Genomic DNA, 16,274 nt, shown 5'->3' with positions numbered 1-16,274 from the left:
CCTGGAGAGGCACACAGCAGGCAGTAACCATTCCTCTGCATTGCGTGTTTTAGATTTGCTCTCTGTCTTTATTTTTTCCTTGCAGAGGAGGTAGACAGGGCATGGTTTTCAACCCACCCACAGGGTGATCTGGAATATAGACCAGGAGGACAGGAATTAATTCAGCATTTCACCCTCTGAACTTCCTGCCCTCCCTAGTCACTGGACAGAGAGGAGGAGGAGGAGGAGGCAGAAAGGAGACGTGACTGTGGCCGTCACAGAGTTAATAGGACACACGCATATTCAGCAACACTACTCATCACTTTGGCAAACAGTATAAATAATAAGGGCTCACATTTTCAGGCTGCATGCTGGGGCTTTACATGCATCATCGCATTTAATCATTGCCTTGACCCAGACAATTTTGCAAGTAAGGTCACTGAGGCCCAGAAATGTTAAGCCATCTGCCCAAGATCTCATAGCTAGTAAGTGGGAGAAGGAGCTTCCTCTAGCTGAAGAGGATGTTTGTCTAGACATTTCAAGAGCTCCCAGAGCTCTAAATGCAGAATGAAATGGCCAGTTCTACAGATACTTCATCTTTCCTTCATTCAGTAAATATTTACCAAGTAGTCCTATGTAAAGGGAGGGAGTGCCGCTCATTCTCCCGCTCCACTTCCCTCAATCCCCAAAGGGTATTTGGTTCTGTGTTGGCTACTGTCTTAGTTTCTGAGGGCAGCCATAACAAATTGCTACAAACTGGGTGGCTTACATCAGCAGATGCACTCTCTCACAGTTCTGGGGACTAGATGTCCACGATCAAGGTGTCAGCGGGACTGTGCTCCCTCTGAAGGCTCCATGAAAGATCTTTCCTTGCCTCTTTCTGGCATCTGGTGGCTTCCTGCAATCCTTGGAGCTCCTTGGCTTGTAGCTGTGTCACTCTAATCTCTGCCTCTGTGGTCACATGGCCTTTTCCCTGTATCTCTACAAATCCTTCTTTCCTATGTCCCTCTCTTCTCCTCTAAGGACATGGGTCATTGGCTTTAGCCCCCACCCTAATCCAATATGATATCATCTTAAGTAATGACATCTAAAAAGACCCTATGTCCGCCAGGCACAGTGGCTCGTGCCTGTAACCCCAACACTTTGGGAGGCCGAGACAGGAGGATCACTGAAGGTCAGGAGTTCGAGACCAGCCTGGCCAACATGGTGACACCCTGTCTCTACTAAAAGTACAAAAAATAGCCAAGCCTGGTGGCGGGTGCCTGTAATCTCAGCTACTCGGACGGCTGAGGCAGGAGAATAGCTTGAACCCAGGAGGCAGAGGTTGCAGTAAGCCGAGATCACGCCACTGCACTCCTTCCTGAGTGACAGAGCGAGACTCCATCTCAAAACAAAAACAAAAACAAAAACCCTATGTCCAAATAATGCCATGTTCTGAAGTTCATACAGGCATGAATTTTGGGGGGTCACTACTCAATCTGGTACAATTATTTACTATGTTCTTCTACTATAAGGTAAAATTTGTAAATGACAAACATTCTCAGGCTTGCAGGTTATGAAGTAGCAGGGAACAGTAGAAACAACCAGGTCCTTAAGGTCTCAGAAAAACAAGAGGAGGCAAAGAGCCTAATGGGAAACAGTTGGTATTGTCTACCATCTTCTTTGTCCCTTCGACTTGTGATATTAGTCCAACACTGCAAAGCTGAATACTAAGTAATAAGACTGCAATACATATTTGAAAGCATCAGCATCATTTTATTTTTTAATAATAAAGAATAGGCCAAGCATGGTGGCTCACACCTGTAATCCCAGCACTTTGAGAGGAGGAGGTGGGTGCATCACCTGAGGTCAGGAGTTCGAGACCAGCCTGGGCAACATGATGAAACTCCGTCTCTACTAAAAATACAAAAATTAGCCGGGTGTGGTGGTGCATGCCTGTAATCCCAGCTACTCTGGAGGCTGAGGCAGGAGAATCACTGGAACCTGGGAGGTGGAGGTTGCAGTGAGCCGAAATCATGCCATTGCGCTTCAGCCTGGGCAACAGAGCGAGACTCCATCACAAAATAAATAAATAAATAAAGAATAATAATGCCAACTTCATGATTTACTAACAACTGCTTATAAATAATTCATTGTAATTTTAACAATATAGAACTTGCAAAATTGTTGAGTCCACCCTGAACCAGACCCCTAAGCCTCCAGTCAATATTATCTCTGCCATCTACAGCTTCTTAAGCTACTTGTTATTGACTTTGGTCCAGCAGAAGCAACTCCTGAATACCAAAGTGTGCCTGAAGATCACAGCAGTGCCTGTGGGTTTGTTTTGGGAAATTTTAAGTAATTCTTAAAGTCTGAGAAACTTTTAAAAAGTAAAGAGATAATACATACATATATATATGTTAAAAGGAAGGAGAAATAATAGGATGCAAAATTATACACACAGGACTATTAAAAAAAACCTGTGGGCCAGGTGCAGTGACTCACACCTGTAATCCCAGCACTGTGGGAGGTGTAGGAGGGTGGATAATCTGAGGGTGGATAACCTGAGGTCAGGAGTTGGAGACCAGCCTGGCCAACATGGTGAAAACCCATCTCTACTAAAAATACAAAAAAATTAGCTGGGTGTGGTGGCATGCACCTGTAACCCCAGCTACTCTGGAAGCTGAGGCACGAAAATTGCTTGAACCCAGGAGGTCGGGGTTGTAGTGAGCCAAGATCATACCATTGTACTCCAACCTGGGCAATAGAGTGAGACTCCATCTCAAACAAAAACAAACAAACAAAAAAAACTGTGATTCAAGTGATAGGAAATTGGTAAAATCAACCATATGCCTGGATTCTGGAAATGAACACTGTTTCATTTCTGGGTGGTGGAACTCATGTTCTAAATTCCCTTCTTTTCAGTGAGTAGGGAATGCCACAGACCCTGAGGCCTTATAGCTCAGAGAGCTAGCGCTAAGGTGGACCCTAACCTCTCTGTCTTCCCACCACCTGGCAGAACTGCTCTAGGATTAAATTAAATGAGTTAATATTTGCAAAGGACTTAGAAGAGTTACCTAGCTTCTAGAAGGACTACAGAATTCTTTGTTAAGCAAAATAAATATCTATTTCATAATAAGAAAAAGATTATTTTAAAAGTCAAGGAAAAAAACACTGGCAGACAAGGACAGAAGGATCACAGAGGAAGGAGCCTCACGCCCCAGGGGCCGTGCTGTTGCCTCTTGTTATGTTTTCCTTTGATAATAGTTGAGATGGACGTCCTGCCCTCAGTGAAGGCATACTTCAGATTCAGCAGGAGGCAGCAACAGTGATTTTATTAGGGGGCAGAGGGTGAGTGACCTAGGGCCTCTGGGACACTTTCATCCGGAGATGCTCCATAAAGGATGACACCTCAGATCTTAGCTTCAGGTCTCAGATTTCCCAGTCCCCTTCTCCCCACCCCACCCGCCACCATGTCTCTGCATCCCCCAACATATCTGCATAAAAAATGAGACTGCACAGCCACAGGGGCTGTCCTCGAAGTTCATTTTTTACCTTCAATCAAGGCCAGCCCAGAGGGCATTACCATCCCAATAGCCCGGCCTTTGTCAGACAGGAAGGCAGAGTGAGGATGGAAAAGCAGGGAGTAAGTGCTGGTTCAGCAGAGCCCTCCCCAGCGGAGCATCCTCCAGAAGCATCGCTCATTGTTATTCCAGCTAGGTGTCAGCAAGCTGGCCAAGCCCGGGATACTGCCGAGGAATGTGCACATCAAGATCAGAGATAATTCCCCTCACAAAATTCCTCACCTCCCACCCCTCTAACTGCGGAGGAGTAAATGGGGGTGTTCCAGGCAGAGGAGCTGATGGGTCTTCTTTGCACAAAAAAGGACTGCCAGGCTGTGGCGGCTTGGACTCCTCCTCCTCCACCCTCCCAGGCAAGTGTGCCCCTCCCCCTTCTTCCTTCCTGACAGCCTGACCTTGGCTGAGGCCAAACACATGCCCGGGCAGCATCCCTGGCCATTCCTAGCATTCTGGGCAAGCAAGCCCGAGGAAGGCCACAGGCAGGACTTGAGCAGAACTGAGAAGGGCATCTGAGGCCAGCTAAGCCAGGCCCTAGGTGGAAACCACTTGGTAGAGCTTCACCATTCAGGCGAGCAGCCCATGCACTGCCCAGCTGATGACTTGGGTTTCAAGTCATCCTCTACAGTGAATCAGTGAATGCAAGCCTTACACACAAACACACATAGCATTAGTGCAAACTCCTCACAGGCACAAGGAGCCTTCCTCTAACACGGCCCAAGGCTCCCTGATGATGTGTTTACCCGGCATAATGTGTAGCATCTGCGGAGGGTCGGCAGACGGGAGGCAAGATCTGCCTAGGTCTCGGAGCCCAAGATCTTCCCTGTGTACTAATATGAATGCACAGACAATACATAACAGTCTGGTCTCCTGCAGTGATGTCTGCCTTCACCAGTGATTAACTGAGCCTCCAACACAAACTAAGGTCTCTGCACTGCTTCTGCCACTGTCTGTCACCATCCTGGAACCCACCAGATAGCAGGTTCCTCTCTCCATCCCCTATCCCCTTCCCCCTGCGACCACCCCATGCTCACCCAGCCCACTCCTGTCTCTATTAGATAGGGGCTACTCCTCCAGGCCTCCTTCATTCCTCTGATGCTGAAGGAGAGGGAGTGGGAGGGGACACTGAAGGAAGGCAGGATGTCCCAGTGCCTATGATCCAAGAGCAGGACAAGCCACCAGCAGGTCAGCAGTGGGCCTCAGCTCAGAGAGCATCAGCATCTCTGTCTTCTGGCCCCCACTCTGCCACATCCTATTCCTGTGGGTCAGGGGCAGGAAAGAAGACCCAGGGGCAGCCATGCTCCCTACACAGACAGCTCATGAGGGTCCCATCAGCAGGAGTTGGGATATGTGTTATGGAAAACCACGAGGGTGCTGGGCCCAGAGCAGGGACACAGCCAGCAGATATGATCAGCTTGAGGAGTAGGTCATCTGGGGCCTAAGGGTACTTGTAAAGGGCTCCTGAGAACGCCAATACACCAACAATTCAAACAGCAGGGCAGGAGGGGAAGGGGTCCCTAATGCACCAACACGCCATCCTGGCCAGGCAGCCGGAGGCAGGGCTGCGCTGTCAGAGGGAGAAGCCATGGGCATGTGAATTTACGCAAGCCCCTTTATCTTGCTGATCTGCAAACCCTGCCTACTTAAGCCATCCCTGCCAGGTCACCAGGCAGCTTCAGTGGCCCAACTCACTGATGATCACACCCAAACAAGGGTTTGCCTGCCGGTGCCACACTCAAAGGACATTTTCCTTGGACTGCCCTCAGTTCCCACTCCCCACAGGCTGGATGCCAGGCTGGCCATCAAATGCTGCGCCCATCGCATTCACTTCCTAGGGCTGCCGGAACAAACTAGTACAAACTCAGAGGCTTAAATCCACCCACAGGTATTATGATACAGTTCTGAACATACAAAGTTCAAAGTGGGTCTCACTGAGTGTTAGCAGGACTGTGTTCCTTCCTGGAGGTTCTGGGGGAGTTCCTATTTCCTTGCCTTTTCCAACTTCTAGGGACTGTTATTCCTTGTCTCATGGCTCCTGCCTCCATCCTCAAAGCCAGCAATGTTACTTGTCACCTCACATGTTTCTGAACCCTTCTTCTGCCTCTCTCACCCACTTGTAAGGATTCTGTGATGAGACTGGGCCCTCTGGATAATCTAAAAGGATCTCCCTCTTTTAAGGTCAGCTTTAATTCCACCTGTGACTTTAATTTCCCTTCTCTGTATGGCATATGACATCCCCATGTTCCAGAGATCAGGATGTGAACCTCTTTGGGGGAAGCATAATTCTGTCTGCCACACCCAGGTTTATCCCCATCCTCAGGCTGCTGTTCAATATCTGCAAAGCCCCCAGATTGGCACCTACCACCTTGTCCTTCTGAAAAAGCCAGGACCATCCTGATTCCAGTGACCCCTGGATGATTTCAACCACCTCCCCATCCTGAGAATCCTCGTCCAAATTGAGGTGCAGTAATGTGGTGCCCACTTCAGGATGAAGAAATAGTGGCAAGAGACTCACCCAGGGCCACACAGCTCTAAGAATGAGATGTGGGATTGGAACACTGGTGTTCAAGCAGGCCTGCCGTCTACAGCCCCATATGAATCCCAAGCACTCAGACTAGTTCTGGTCTTAGATCCTCTTAGCCAGGTCCCTCTAGGACAAGATGGCCTCTGTCACCTCCATCTGGTGCTTTGGTAGGCAAGAGGACCTCTATCTCTAGTTCCCGCTGCCTCCACTGAGAATTTCTCTGTGTTAGAAATATCCTGCCTGGGCGCGGTGACTCATGCCTGGAATCCCAGCACTTTGGGAGGCTGAGGCGGGCGGATCACAAGGTCAGGAGATCGAGACCATCCTGGTTAACATGGTGAAACCCCATATCTACTAAAAATACAAAAAAATTAGCCGGGCGTGGTGGTGGGCGCCCGTAGTCCCAGCTACTCAGGGAGCTGAGGCAGGAGAATGGTGTGAACCCGGGAGGCGGAGCTGGCAGTGAGCCGAGATCGCACCACTGCACTCCAGCCTGGGTGACAGAGCGAGACTCTGTCTCAAAAAAAAAGAAAGAAATATCCTGCCACATTCAACACATGTCCGTGTGAAAAGCAACAGGAAAAGAATAAAAGAAGGAGCGAGGGGTGGGAGAGAAATCAAAATTTATTGAATGCTTGCCAAGGGCCAGGAGCAGGCATCCAGTTACTGAATCTTGCCCACAAACCCTGACGGCAGGCTTCATTAGCTCCATTTTACAGACAGGAGGCTGAGGCTCCCAGAGATTGGAAGCATGCCCAAACTCATGCAGCGGGGGACTGGCAGGGCCCCAGTTCCAGCTGGCAGGCTCTCTCCCCTCCCCAGGTCTCCTTCATCCCTGCCCACCCAGGAACCCAGCATTCCAACCCACACTGAATTGACCTGACCCCTTCACCCCACGTAACCTTTCTTTCCTGCCCCACCCCCACTGCAAACCACACCCCACCTGCAGCTTCTCTGGCCTGGAGCTTGATTGGTTTCAAGCTTCAGCTTGTGAGGAAATAGGCTTCTTTCCCCTTCGATGGCAGGCCCAGGAAAGCCATGCAGGGTTTAGGGCAGGGATGTGCCAATCACCTGGAAGCCAGTCCCAACCTTTCCCCTACATCTCGCTCCATCCGCGCTGAGCCAAAATAACCTGGAATCAGTGATGCCAGCGGGCATGGGGGCAAAGGCCTGGCACCTCAGCAACTCTTACCACTCTCATCCAGGCACCAAAGCAAAGCCCTGGCCACAGGTACACAGGGTCCTGAGGGATCCAGCTTGAAGGTGGGCCCAGACACCGGGTCCCAGATCTGCCAGGTCCAAGCTGAGGGGCCTCAAGCAAGTCATTCTACCCCTCTGGGCTTTGGCTTCCAAGCTAAGCACTGTGCTAAGGGCTGCAGCAACACATACCAAATGATAAAAGAGACATGATCGCTGCCCTTAGCAGAGAAGCTGATATTACAAAAATGTTCACACAAGCACACACCTAAGTAAGAAATTGCAATCGGTGCGACAAAGGAGAAGTCCACCCCCGACGCCAACAGCTAATTTAGGGGTTTAAGGTGGGGCTCCCAGAAGAGATGACTTTTAAACTGACACCTGAAGTTAGTAGGATTTTTTGTTTATGAAGACAGAAGGGAAGAGAGAAGTTCCTTGGCAAATGCCACTCACCTGAGAACATTAAAAACTGGCAACTGGACAGGCACGGTGGCTCATGCCTGTAATCCCAGCATTTTGGGAGGCTGAGGCAGAAAGATCATGAGATCAGGAGTTCCAGACCAGCCTGGCCAACATAGTGAAACCCCATCTCTACTAAAAATGCAAAAAATTAGCCGGCGCAGTGGCGGACACCTGTAATCCCAGCAACTCGGGAGGCTGAAGCAGGATAATTGCTTGAACCCAAGAGGCGGAGGTTGCAGTGAGCCGAGATCATGCCACTGCACTCCAGCCTGGGTGACAGAGCAAGACACGGTCTCGGAAAAATAAATAAATAAATAAATAAATAAATAAATAAAACTGGCAACTGCCCAGATTAATGGGGTAGATCCTTGTATTCACTTGCAAAGCATGGTTTGGTATCACAATCAGATGCAGATTTGTAAAGAAATGTCCCCCATAGAAATGGAGGTGTCGAATCCAGGGACAGGATGCCTAACAAAGGGGACTTACTGTGGGGCACCCCGGTTCCACCATCTGCAAAATTCACAAGTTAATCAAGACAGATCTTACAAATCAATGAGAAAAAAATTGCTAACACCCCAAAGGAAATGACCAGTTAACAAACACAAATAAGCCATAAACATGAAAAGCTGGCCAACCACACCAGTAGTCAAAGAAAAGCAACTTTATAACAAGATAGTTCCCCTCATGTTTTAAGAGTTTGCTGCAGGCTATGGCTCAACCCATAATTCCAGCATCTGGGGAGTCCAGGATTGCCCGAGGCCAGGAGTTTGAGACCAGCCTGGTAACATAGTGAGACCTCATGTGTACAAAAAATATTTTAAAATTAGCTGGGCATAGTGGTGTGCACTTGTGGGAGGCTGAGGTGGAAGAATCTCTTGAGCTTGAGAGGTGTAAGCTATGAACTATGAACTGAGCTATGAACGTATCATTGCAATCCAGCCTGGGTGAAAAAGCGAGACCCTGTCTCTAAAAAATAAAAATTAAAAGTTAATTTTCTTTTTTTGAGATGGAGTCTCACTCTGTCTTTCAGGCTGGAGTGCAGTGGTATGATCTCAGCTTACTGCAACCTCTGCCTCCTGGGTTCAAGCAATTCTCCCGCCTCAGCCTCCTGAGTAGCTGGGATTATAGGCACCTGCCACCACGCCTGGCTAATCTTTGTATATTTAATAAAGATGGGGTTTCACCATGTTGGCCAGGCTGGTCTCGAACTCCTGACCTCAAGTGATCCACCCACCTCGACCTCCCAAAGTGCTGGGATTACAGGCGTGAGCCAACACGCCCAGCCAGAAAAGTTAAAATTTTTTTTAAAAGAGTTTGCTGCAGTAATTAGAATGCTCACACTATTGGAGGCTGCCTCAGCAACCCCTAATATTGCCTGTGGAGTGGTGACTGGTTAAATACTCCTCAACAGCAAGCTGGGAATGCATCAAGACCCTATTAAATTCCTGGGGTGTGGGTGGCTCTGCCAAGAAAACAATCAGAGACACATGAAAAGGTTTATACCTTGCAACAGGTAAAAGCAGAGGAAATCTGAAAGCCCCGCAGGACTGACTTGGCTGATGATTAGCAATGACAATGACAATAATACCAGTAGCAGGCAACATGCACCCAGTACCTGCTCTGTGCCTGGTACTAGTGAGGGGCTTTGACAACTTTCTTCACCTCATCCTCGCAACAACCCCATGTAGAAGGGGTTCTTATTTTCCCCATTTTACAGAGAAGAAAAACCTACTTATGGAGTACCTTTCCTGTACAGGTGCATAATGAAATATGGAAAAGATACTCAAAACAAGTTTTTAAAACTTTAAAAGACATAGAGGAGATGGTCATAATATAAGTTAAAAAAAAAAAAACATGTCAAGAACAAAACCATCTGAAAGCAAGACAACAAGATGTTAAGGGTGACTATTGCTAAGTGTCAGAATGATGGGTGATAATTACGGGTGATCTATATTTGATCAATTTTTAGTAGAGGCAGGGTTTTGCCATGTTGGCCAGGCTGGTCTCAAACTCCTGACCTCAGGTGATCCACCCGCCTTGGCCTCCCAAAGTGCTGGGATTACAGGTGTGAGCCACGGCACCCAGCCTGCACCCATGCTTTTGTCCAAAGTCCTAGTCATCGACCTGTTTGAGAAGTGGCTCCCATCAGAAACAAGTGGCCCAACTGTGCCACTTGAAACTCTGTCTCAATAAAAAAGGATAGTTAGTTGGAAGCCTAGCTAGGTGGAAGGCTGGTTAGATGAAAGGGTGGCTGGGTGGAATAAAATACAGAAGAATGGTTGGGAGAAAAAAACATGGAAGGGTAGAAGGAAAAACAGAAGCATAGGAGAAAGGGGATATTGAGGTGAAATCACCAGGAAGAGGTGAGGTAATAGGTCCAAGGCAACACGATATCAGTACACCAATGAGGAGGGAGGCTGGGGACACGTCCGCAGTGGCATCCCAAGTTCACGCCTCTACCATGGGTCATAAGCCACCATTCTGGGCATGTTTCAATGTGAAAGACACTCTTCAAGGAGCCCCCTTGCCCTTGAGAAGGTCACCGAGTAGGAGGGAGAGAAATGGCCACCTGACCAAGAGCTAAATTCCACAGGAGACAGAAAGCTCACAGTTGTCGCCTTCTCTTTTTTTTTTTTTTTTTTTTTTTGAAATTAGGTCTTGCTCTGTCACCCAGGCTGGAGTGCAGTGGCGTGATCTCGACTTACTACAACCTCCACCTCCTGGGTTCAAGCAATTCTTCTGCCTCAGCCTTCCGAGTAGCTGGGATTACAGGCACGTGCCACCACGCCTAGCTATTTTTTTTGTATTTTTAGTAGAGACGGGGTTTCACCATGTTGACCAGGCTGGTCTTGAACTCCTGACCTTGTGATCCGCCCACCTTGGCCTCCCAAAGTGCTGGGATTACAGGCCTGAGCCACCATGCCCAGCTGCCTTGTCTTCTCTACAGGGCTGCCTATCAGCAAAGCATCAACCTAGTGAATCTCCCCCATAGTACTCCCTGAGCTCCGAAGCTCCGAGAAAAAGTTTTCCCCCAAAGGCTCCTCTCCGGAATGCTCAGCCCTGTCCTTGCCTTCTGAAGATGCCTTCGAGAAGACTTTGGTTCTGGCGGTTCCTGGCAGAGGAGCAGCCTGTTGCTGGTCCCACACCGCACCCCAGCGCCCAGAGCTGGAAGCCGATTCTGCCAGGAGCCGGCCTCCTGCGCCAGCACCTCCGCCACCAGGACCTGCTCCTCGTCTCCTGGAGCTCACTGGGAGCCGGTTCTCTTCACAGAGCAGCCCCGTGGTTCTAGGAAGTGGCCCTGCCCAGAAGCACACACACCGTTCCTGGTAGCCCTGGAGCGTCATCAGTTCTCATCACCGCTGGCAGCCGCAGCCAGTCACGGGGTCCGTGTGAAAGGAGGTGTTCACCGGGCTTGATGTCACACCATTATTCCTGGGGCTCACCACACCCAGGTGGAGATGACACACGAAAGGAGGGAAGAGAAAGTGATCTCCCCTCAGGATCTGTGTGACTCAGCCTCTCTGCTTGTAGAGACAAAGAAACAAATGACGGCCAAGGGCCTCCGTGCACGAGAATCTCCTGCAACTACCTTCGACCTAGATGGTATCATCCCCATGGTACAGACAAGCCGATTGAGGCTAGGACAGGTTCAATAAATAGCAGGCCCGAGATTCAACCCCAGGTGACTCTAAAGCCCAAATCTGACTCCTGCACAGATTTCTCCAAGTTCAGCATGGCCCTGAGCCTGCTCCGTTTAGACAGAAGCCATGATGGGATTCCACAGGACCAGGGCAGCCAGGACTCTGGCGGGGAGTCAGACCTGTGTGAATAGTTTGCAGGCCAGCAGTGGATATTTCTGTCCTAACCTCATAGCTTCTTATGTGAGGTTACTGTCTGTGCCATGTTTGCCACTTTAATTATTTAGGAGGAGCAGTCTAGGGTCGTAGGAAGGAAGCAAGCTCCAAAAACAGAGACCAGAGTTCAAGTATGGAGTCAGCCACGGCATGATATGAGAAAGCTGCTTCATCTACCTGCTGTTCCTCAATAGAAGGTCATGGCCGGTATGAGGTGGGCACCCAAATACATTGTTCCTAGTCTTTCTTCACCTGCCTCGCAAGATAAGAAGCCCAGACCTGGTTGTTCTGTGTGTTCTAAGAATACAACAACACAGGCAGTTGAAGAGCCAAGCCGACAATCAAAATTGTCCAAAATGAGACAGCCAACTACAGACAAGCATAAGAAGGTTGTGAGGAAGAAAATACTCAATTTATCTCACGAGTGCCATTACAAACGAGCCTTCAGGCCAGGTGTGGTGGCTTATGCTGGTAATCCCAGCACTTTGGGAAGCTAAGACGGGAGAATCACTCGAGCTCTGGAGTTGAAGACCAGCCTGGGCAACATAGCAAGACCCTGTCTCTACAAAAAGTAAACAAATTAGTCAAGCGTGGTGGCACACACCCAAAGTCCCAGCTATTCAGGAGGCTGAGGCAGGAGAATCATTTGAACCCAGAAGCTCAAGGTTACAATGAGCTATGATAGCACCACTGCTCTCCGGCCCAAGCAAGACCCTGTCTCAAAAAAAAAAAAAAAAAAAAAAGAATCTTCAAGTGTAGTCCACAAGAGAAAAAGAAAAAAAAAGAAACCAAGTGGTGACTGAAAGTCACAGAACTGCTTGCTGTACATTAGTAGATTTCATAAGAAACTACTATAATGGCCACCATCTATGGGCCAGTTGCAGTTCCAGAAATCCTTGTACAATAATCTTTCCTTTACAGAAAACAGGCTTGAAATTTTCCATCAAAAATAGAAAGTCCACTTTGACATCTGGCCTTTTGGCCAATATTTAAGATGTCTGTTTTCAAAAAGTGCCCATGTTAAAACTTGTCTCCATATCACTCACATGCATTCTGCAGAAGGTAACCTATGCCCAAACCGAAACCTCAAGACCATCTTTTATTTATTTATTTATTTATTTATTTATTTATTTATTTATTTATTTATTTTTTGAGACAGAGTCTCACTCTGTCACCCAGGCTGGAGTGCAGTGGCACAATATCCGCTCACTGCAACCTCCGCCTCCCAGGTTCAAGTGATTCTCCTGCCTCAGCCTCCCTGGTAGCTGGGATTACAGGCACCCGCCACCATGCCCGGCTAATTTTTGTATTTCCAATAGAGACACAAAATACGCCATGTTGTATTTCACCATGTTGGACCGGCTGGTCTTAAACTCCTGACCTCAAATGATCCAGCCGCCTTGGCCTCCCAAAGTGCTGTGATTATAGGCATGAGCCACCACACCCAGCCTAAGACCACCTTTCTGGTGACAAGTTTGAATCTTTGGGGATTTCTCACACCAAAGATGATAACTGAATTCAGAATCATGGATCCCTGACAGCACTCCAAAGATTCTGAACATTCAACTCCATTCTCTTTATTTCCTTAACTCACATTTCCTCTCTTCTCAACCCAGAGTTTAACTTCATCACAGTCCACCATACGAATCAGAGCACTTTGAAGATTCATTTGAAGACAGTTTCAACTCACAAAAGAAAACACAAATGATTTAATATCCATTCATTCATTCGACCAATATTTATGAAACTTCTCCCAAGTGCCAGGCAATGCCAGGAGAGGGGAGAACATGAGGGTAAAAAAGCAATAAACAATGTCAGAAAATGTGGATGCTCCTCCCTATCTGTACCTACTTGTTTTTGCTTTGTTTTGTTTTGTTTTTTGAGGCAGTTTCACTCTGTGGCCTAGACTGAGTACAGTGGTGTGATCACTGCACACTGCAGCTTCCAACTCCAGAGCTCAACCAATTCTCCCATCTCCTCCTCTTTCACCTACTGAGTAGCTGGGACTATAGGCACACACCACCATGCCCAGCTAATTTTTTATTTTTTGTAGACATGGGACCTCACTATGTTGTCCAGGCTAGTCTCAAACTCCTGGACATACTCCATCCTCCTGCCTCAGCCTCTAAAAGTGCTGGGATTACAGGCAGGAGCCACCATGCCCCAGCCTGTCCCTAACTGTTGAGAGTCCCTGGGGGAACCAAGCTGCCTCTTCTTATAACCAATGTCATCAAGAGCCCAAAAGAGGTCTTATTCATCTCAGTATCCCAGAACAATGTAGGCACATGGTAAGCACTCTCGGATTATTATTATATTACTATTATTATTATTTTTTAGGCAGGGTCCTGCTCCGTCTCCCAGGGTGGAGTGCAGTGGCACAATGTTGGCTCACTGCAACTTCTTCCTCCCATGTTCAAGCAATTCTCCTGCCTCAGCATCTCGAGTAGCTGGGATTACAGGTGCCTGCCACCACGCTCAACTAATTTTTGCATTTTTAGCAGAGACAGGGTTTCGCCATGTTGGCCAGGCTGGTCTCGAACTTCTGACCTCAAGCAATCCACCTGCCTCGGCCTCCCAAAGTGCTGGAATTACAGGCATGAGCCACCACGCCCAGCCCTCGGATTATTTTAGCTTCAGCTTCAGTAACTAATATATCAAATGGGATGACACAAGGATGGAAGGTTTCCCTCCTCACCCCAGGCATAGCGGTTAGGAGAGCACTCTAGGCCTAAATGTTAGCCTTGCTCCTGACTGGCTGTGTAGCCAGGACCAGTTACTGTGACTCTCTAAACCTTAATTTCTTTATCTATTGAATGGGGATAATGACAATACTCCACTGTCATTTACTTATTTAGTCTTCAATAAGAACTCCATTTTAGTCCTCAACAAGAACTCCATTGAGTTAATATAGCTGGCTGGGGCCGGGCGTGGTAGCTCACGCCTGTAATCCCAGCACTTTGGAAGGCCGAGGCAGGAGGATCACCTGAGGTCGGGAGTTCGAGACCAGCCTGACCAACATGGAGAAACCCCGTCTCTATCAAAAATACAAAATTAGTTGGGTGTGGTGGCAGGTGCCTGTAATCCCAGCTACTTGGGAGGCTGAGACAGGAGAATCACTTGAACCTGGGAGGCGGAGGTTGCAGTGAGCCAAGTTCATGCCGTTGCACTCCAGAACGAGACTCCGTCTCAAAAAAAAAAAAGAAAAAAATATATATATATGTACGTACAGCTGGCTGGAAGCACTTAGAGTCCTAGGCCTGCCACGTAGTGTCTATAAAAGCCTTCCCCGGACACCCAACCACCTTTCCCAGCCACCCCAGCATACACCCTAAGCCCTACACATCACATGCCCCATCAAAGCTCTCCACACACCAAAAGGACACTCATCCTTTTGTCTACACATTGGGTGGAGGGCAGGTATGGAAATTCTTCCTTTCAGAGAAGAGGGATGCCCACTCTCATTTTTCTAGAAACATAGAGTCCTCAAGTTTCTTGCTCTACTTTTGATAAAGATGTAGGCACAAGAAATATTTCTCATCTCTCTTTTCTAAAAGAATAACAACGGAATGAACTTGAATATAAATGGCAACGTCAGGTGGCCTGGTCAGGGAGGGGCGAGATTATGGAGAAGGGAGTGGGGCATGACCAGGGGACGCTGCTTGTGGGCTCTGGCCAGGGCGGCTGCACAGGTGTGGGGCCCCCACCCCTACCGGCCATACCTTTCATGCCTCCGCTCCCCAGAAGGGAAGCCAGAAATTTTCATTTTCACACGAGGTCTATCCATTTTTACAGGTTAGTGATTAGTTCAAAGGACACTTGTTTCAAACACAGGCCCAAGAAAAACGTTGTCCTGAGCAACCTCGCTGGTGGGGGTTCCCGCTCAGTCTGCTGAGGCCTGAGATGACGGGAGTTCACCGGGAAAGGTGCTCTCCAGTCTCTCCTGGGGAGTGTGTTACGAATGCAGATTCCAATCCCCTCACCCACTTGTCTCCCTTCCCGGGAGAGAGAAGGGGCTACACTTTAGAAACACTGCTCTAGTCCAGTGTCTGCCAGGGCCAGCAGAAATGACCCCCCCAAAGCCACCTGACTAAAGGAGGGTAAAGCTGGAACCTGAACCCTAGAGGGTTTCTCTAAGGCCAGAAGACACTTTACAGCGTCAACAAGGGTTTCCCCTTGGGGTCAGCGAGCCATCCAATTCCCGCACACCAGGACCCACTCCCATCCCCCAAGCTCCAGACACTAACCCTTAGGGGTCCTTACAGCCAAGGCCCCCAGCTGCTTCTCCATCCACCTCGGCGATGAAATCCCTCAGGGCTTCACCGGCTCAATCCACAATGACAGCAGGACTCCTAAGAACACTTTTGTTTCCCCTTAATAGTTGGCTTCCTGCACTGCAGACAGCTATGGTCCTTAGGGAAGATTCCAGCAGCCACGTGGGAGAAAGAGAGACAGAGAGAGAGGAGAGAGACTTAACTTGAATCGAGTAGTTTAAAATAGTAAACTGAGTCAGACAGGTCTGGGGTCAAATCCCAGACATGCTGCTTTCTAACTCTGTGCCTCTGAGTCAGTATCTTCTCCTACTACACCTTCAGTTTCTTCAACCGTGAAATGGGTATAAGGACAGCATCAGCATCTTTGGGTCAGGACAAGAATTCACAACCTCAGTGCACACTGAGCATGCTACCCTGTGCCAATGGA

General features: G+C 48.5%; 1 protein-coding gene across 7 annotated transcripts in view; it reads right to left on the bottom strand.

Moving 5' to 3' along the window:
• The window catches only part of LOC100971826 (uncharacterized), a 243,979-nt gene extending 227,998 nt beyond the window's left edge, over positions 1-15,981 (bottom strand). For all 7 annotated transcript variants that reach the window (XR_008626508.2, XR_010113025.1, XR_010113023.1 and 4 more), the window contains exon 1: positions 15,821-15,981. The gene's annotated coding sequence lies outside the window, so the exon portion shown is untranslated. The remainder of the gene's footprint in view (positions 1-15,820) is intronic.
• Positions 15,982-16,274: the final 293 nt, after the last annotated feature.

This window comes from Pan paniscus, chromosome 7, assembly GCF_029289425.2.
Source record: "Pan paniscus chromosome 7, NHGRI_mPanPan1-v2.0_pri, whole genome shotgun sequence".
Lineage (NCBI taxonomy): Eukaryota > Metazoa > Chordata > Mammalia > Primates > Hominidae > Pan > Pan paniscus.
The sequence above is the reverse complement of the archived record's forward strand: the minus strand, read 5'-3'. Positions and strand labels throughout refer to the sequence as shown.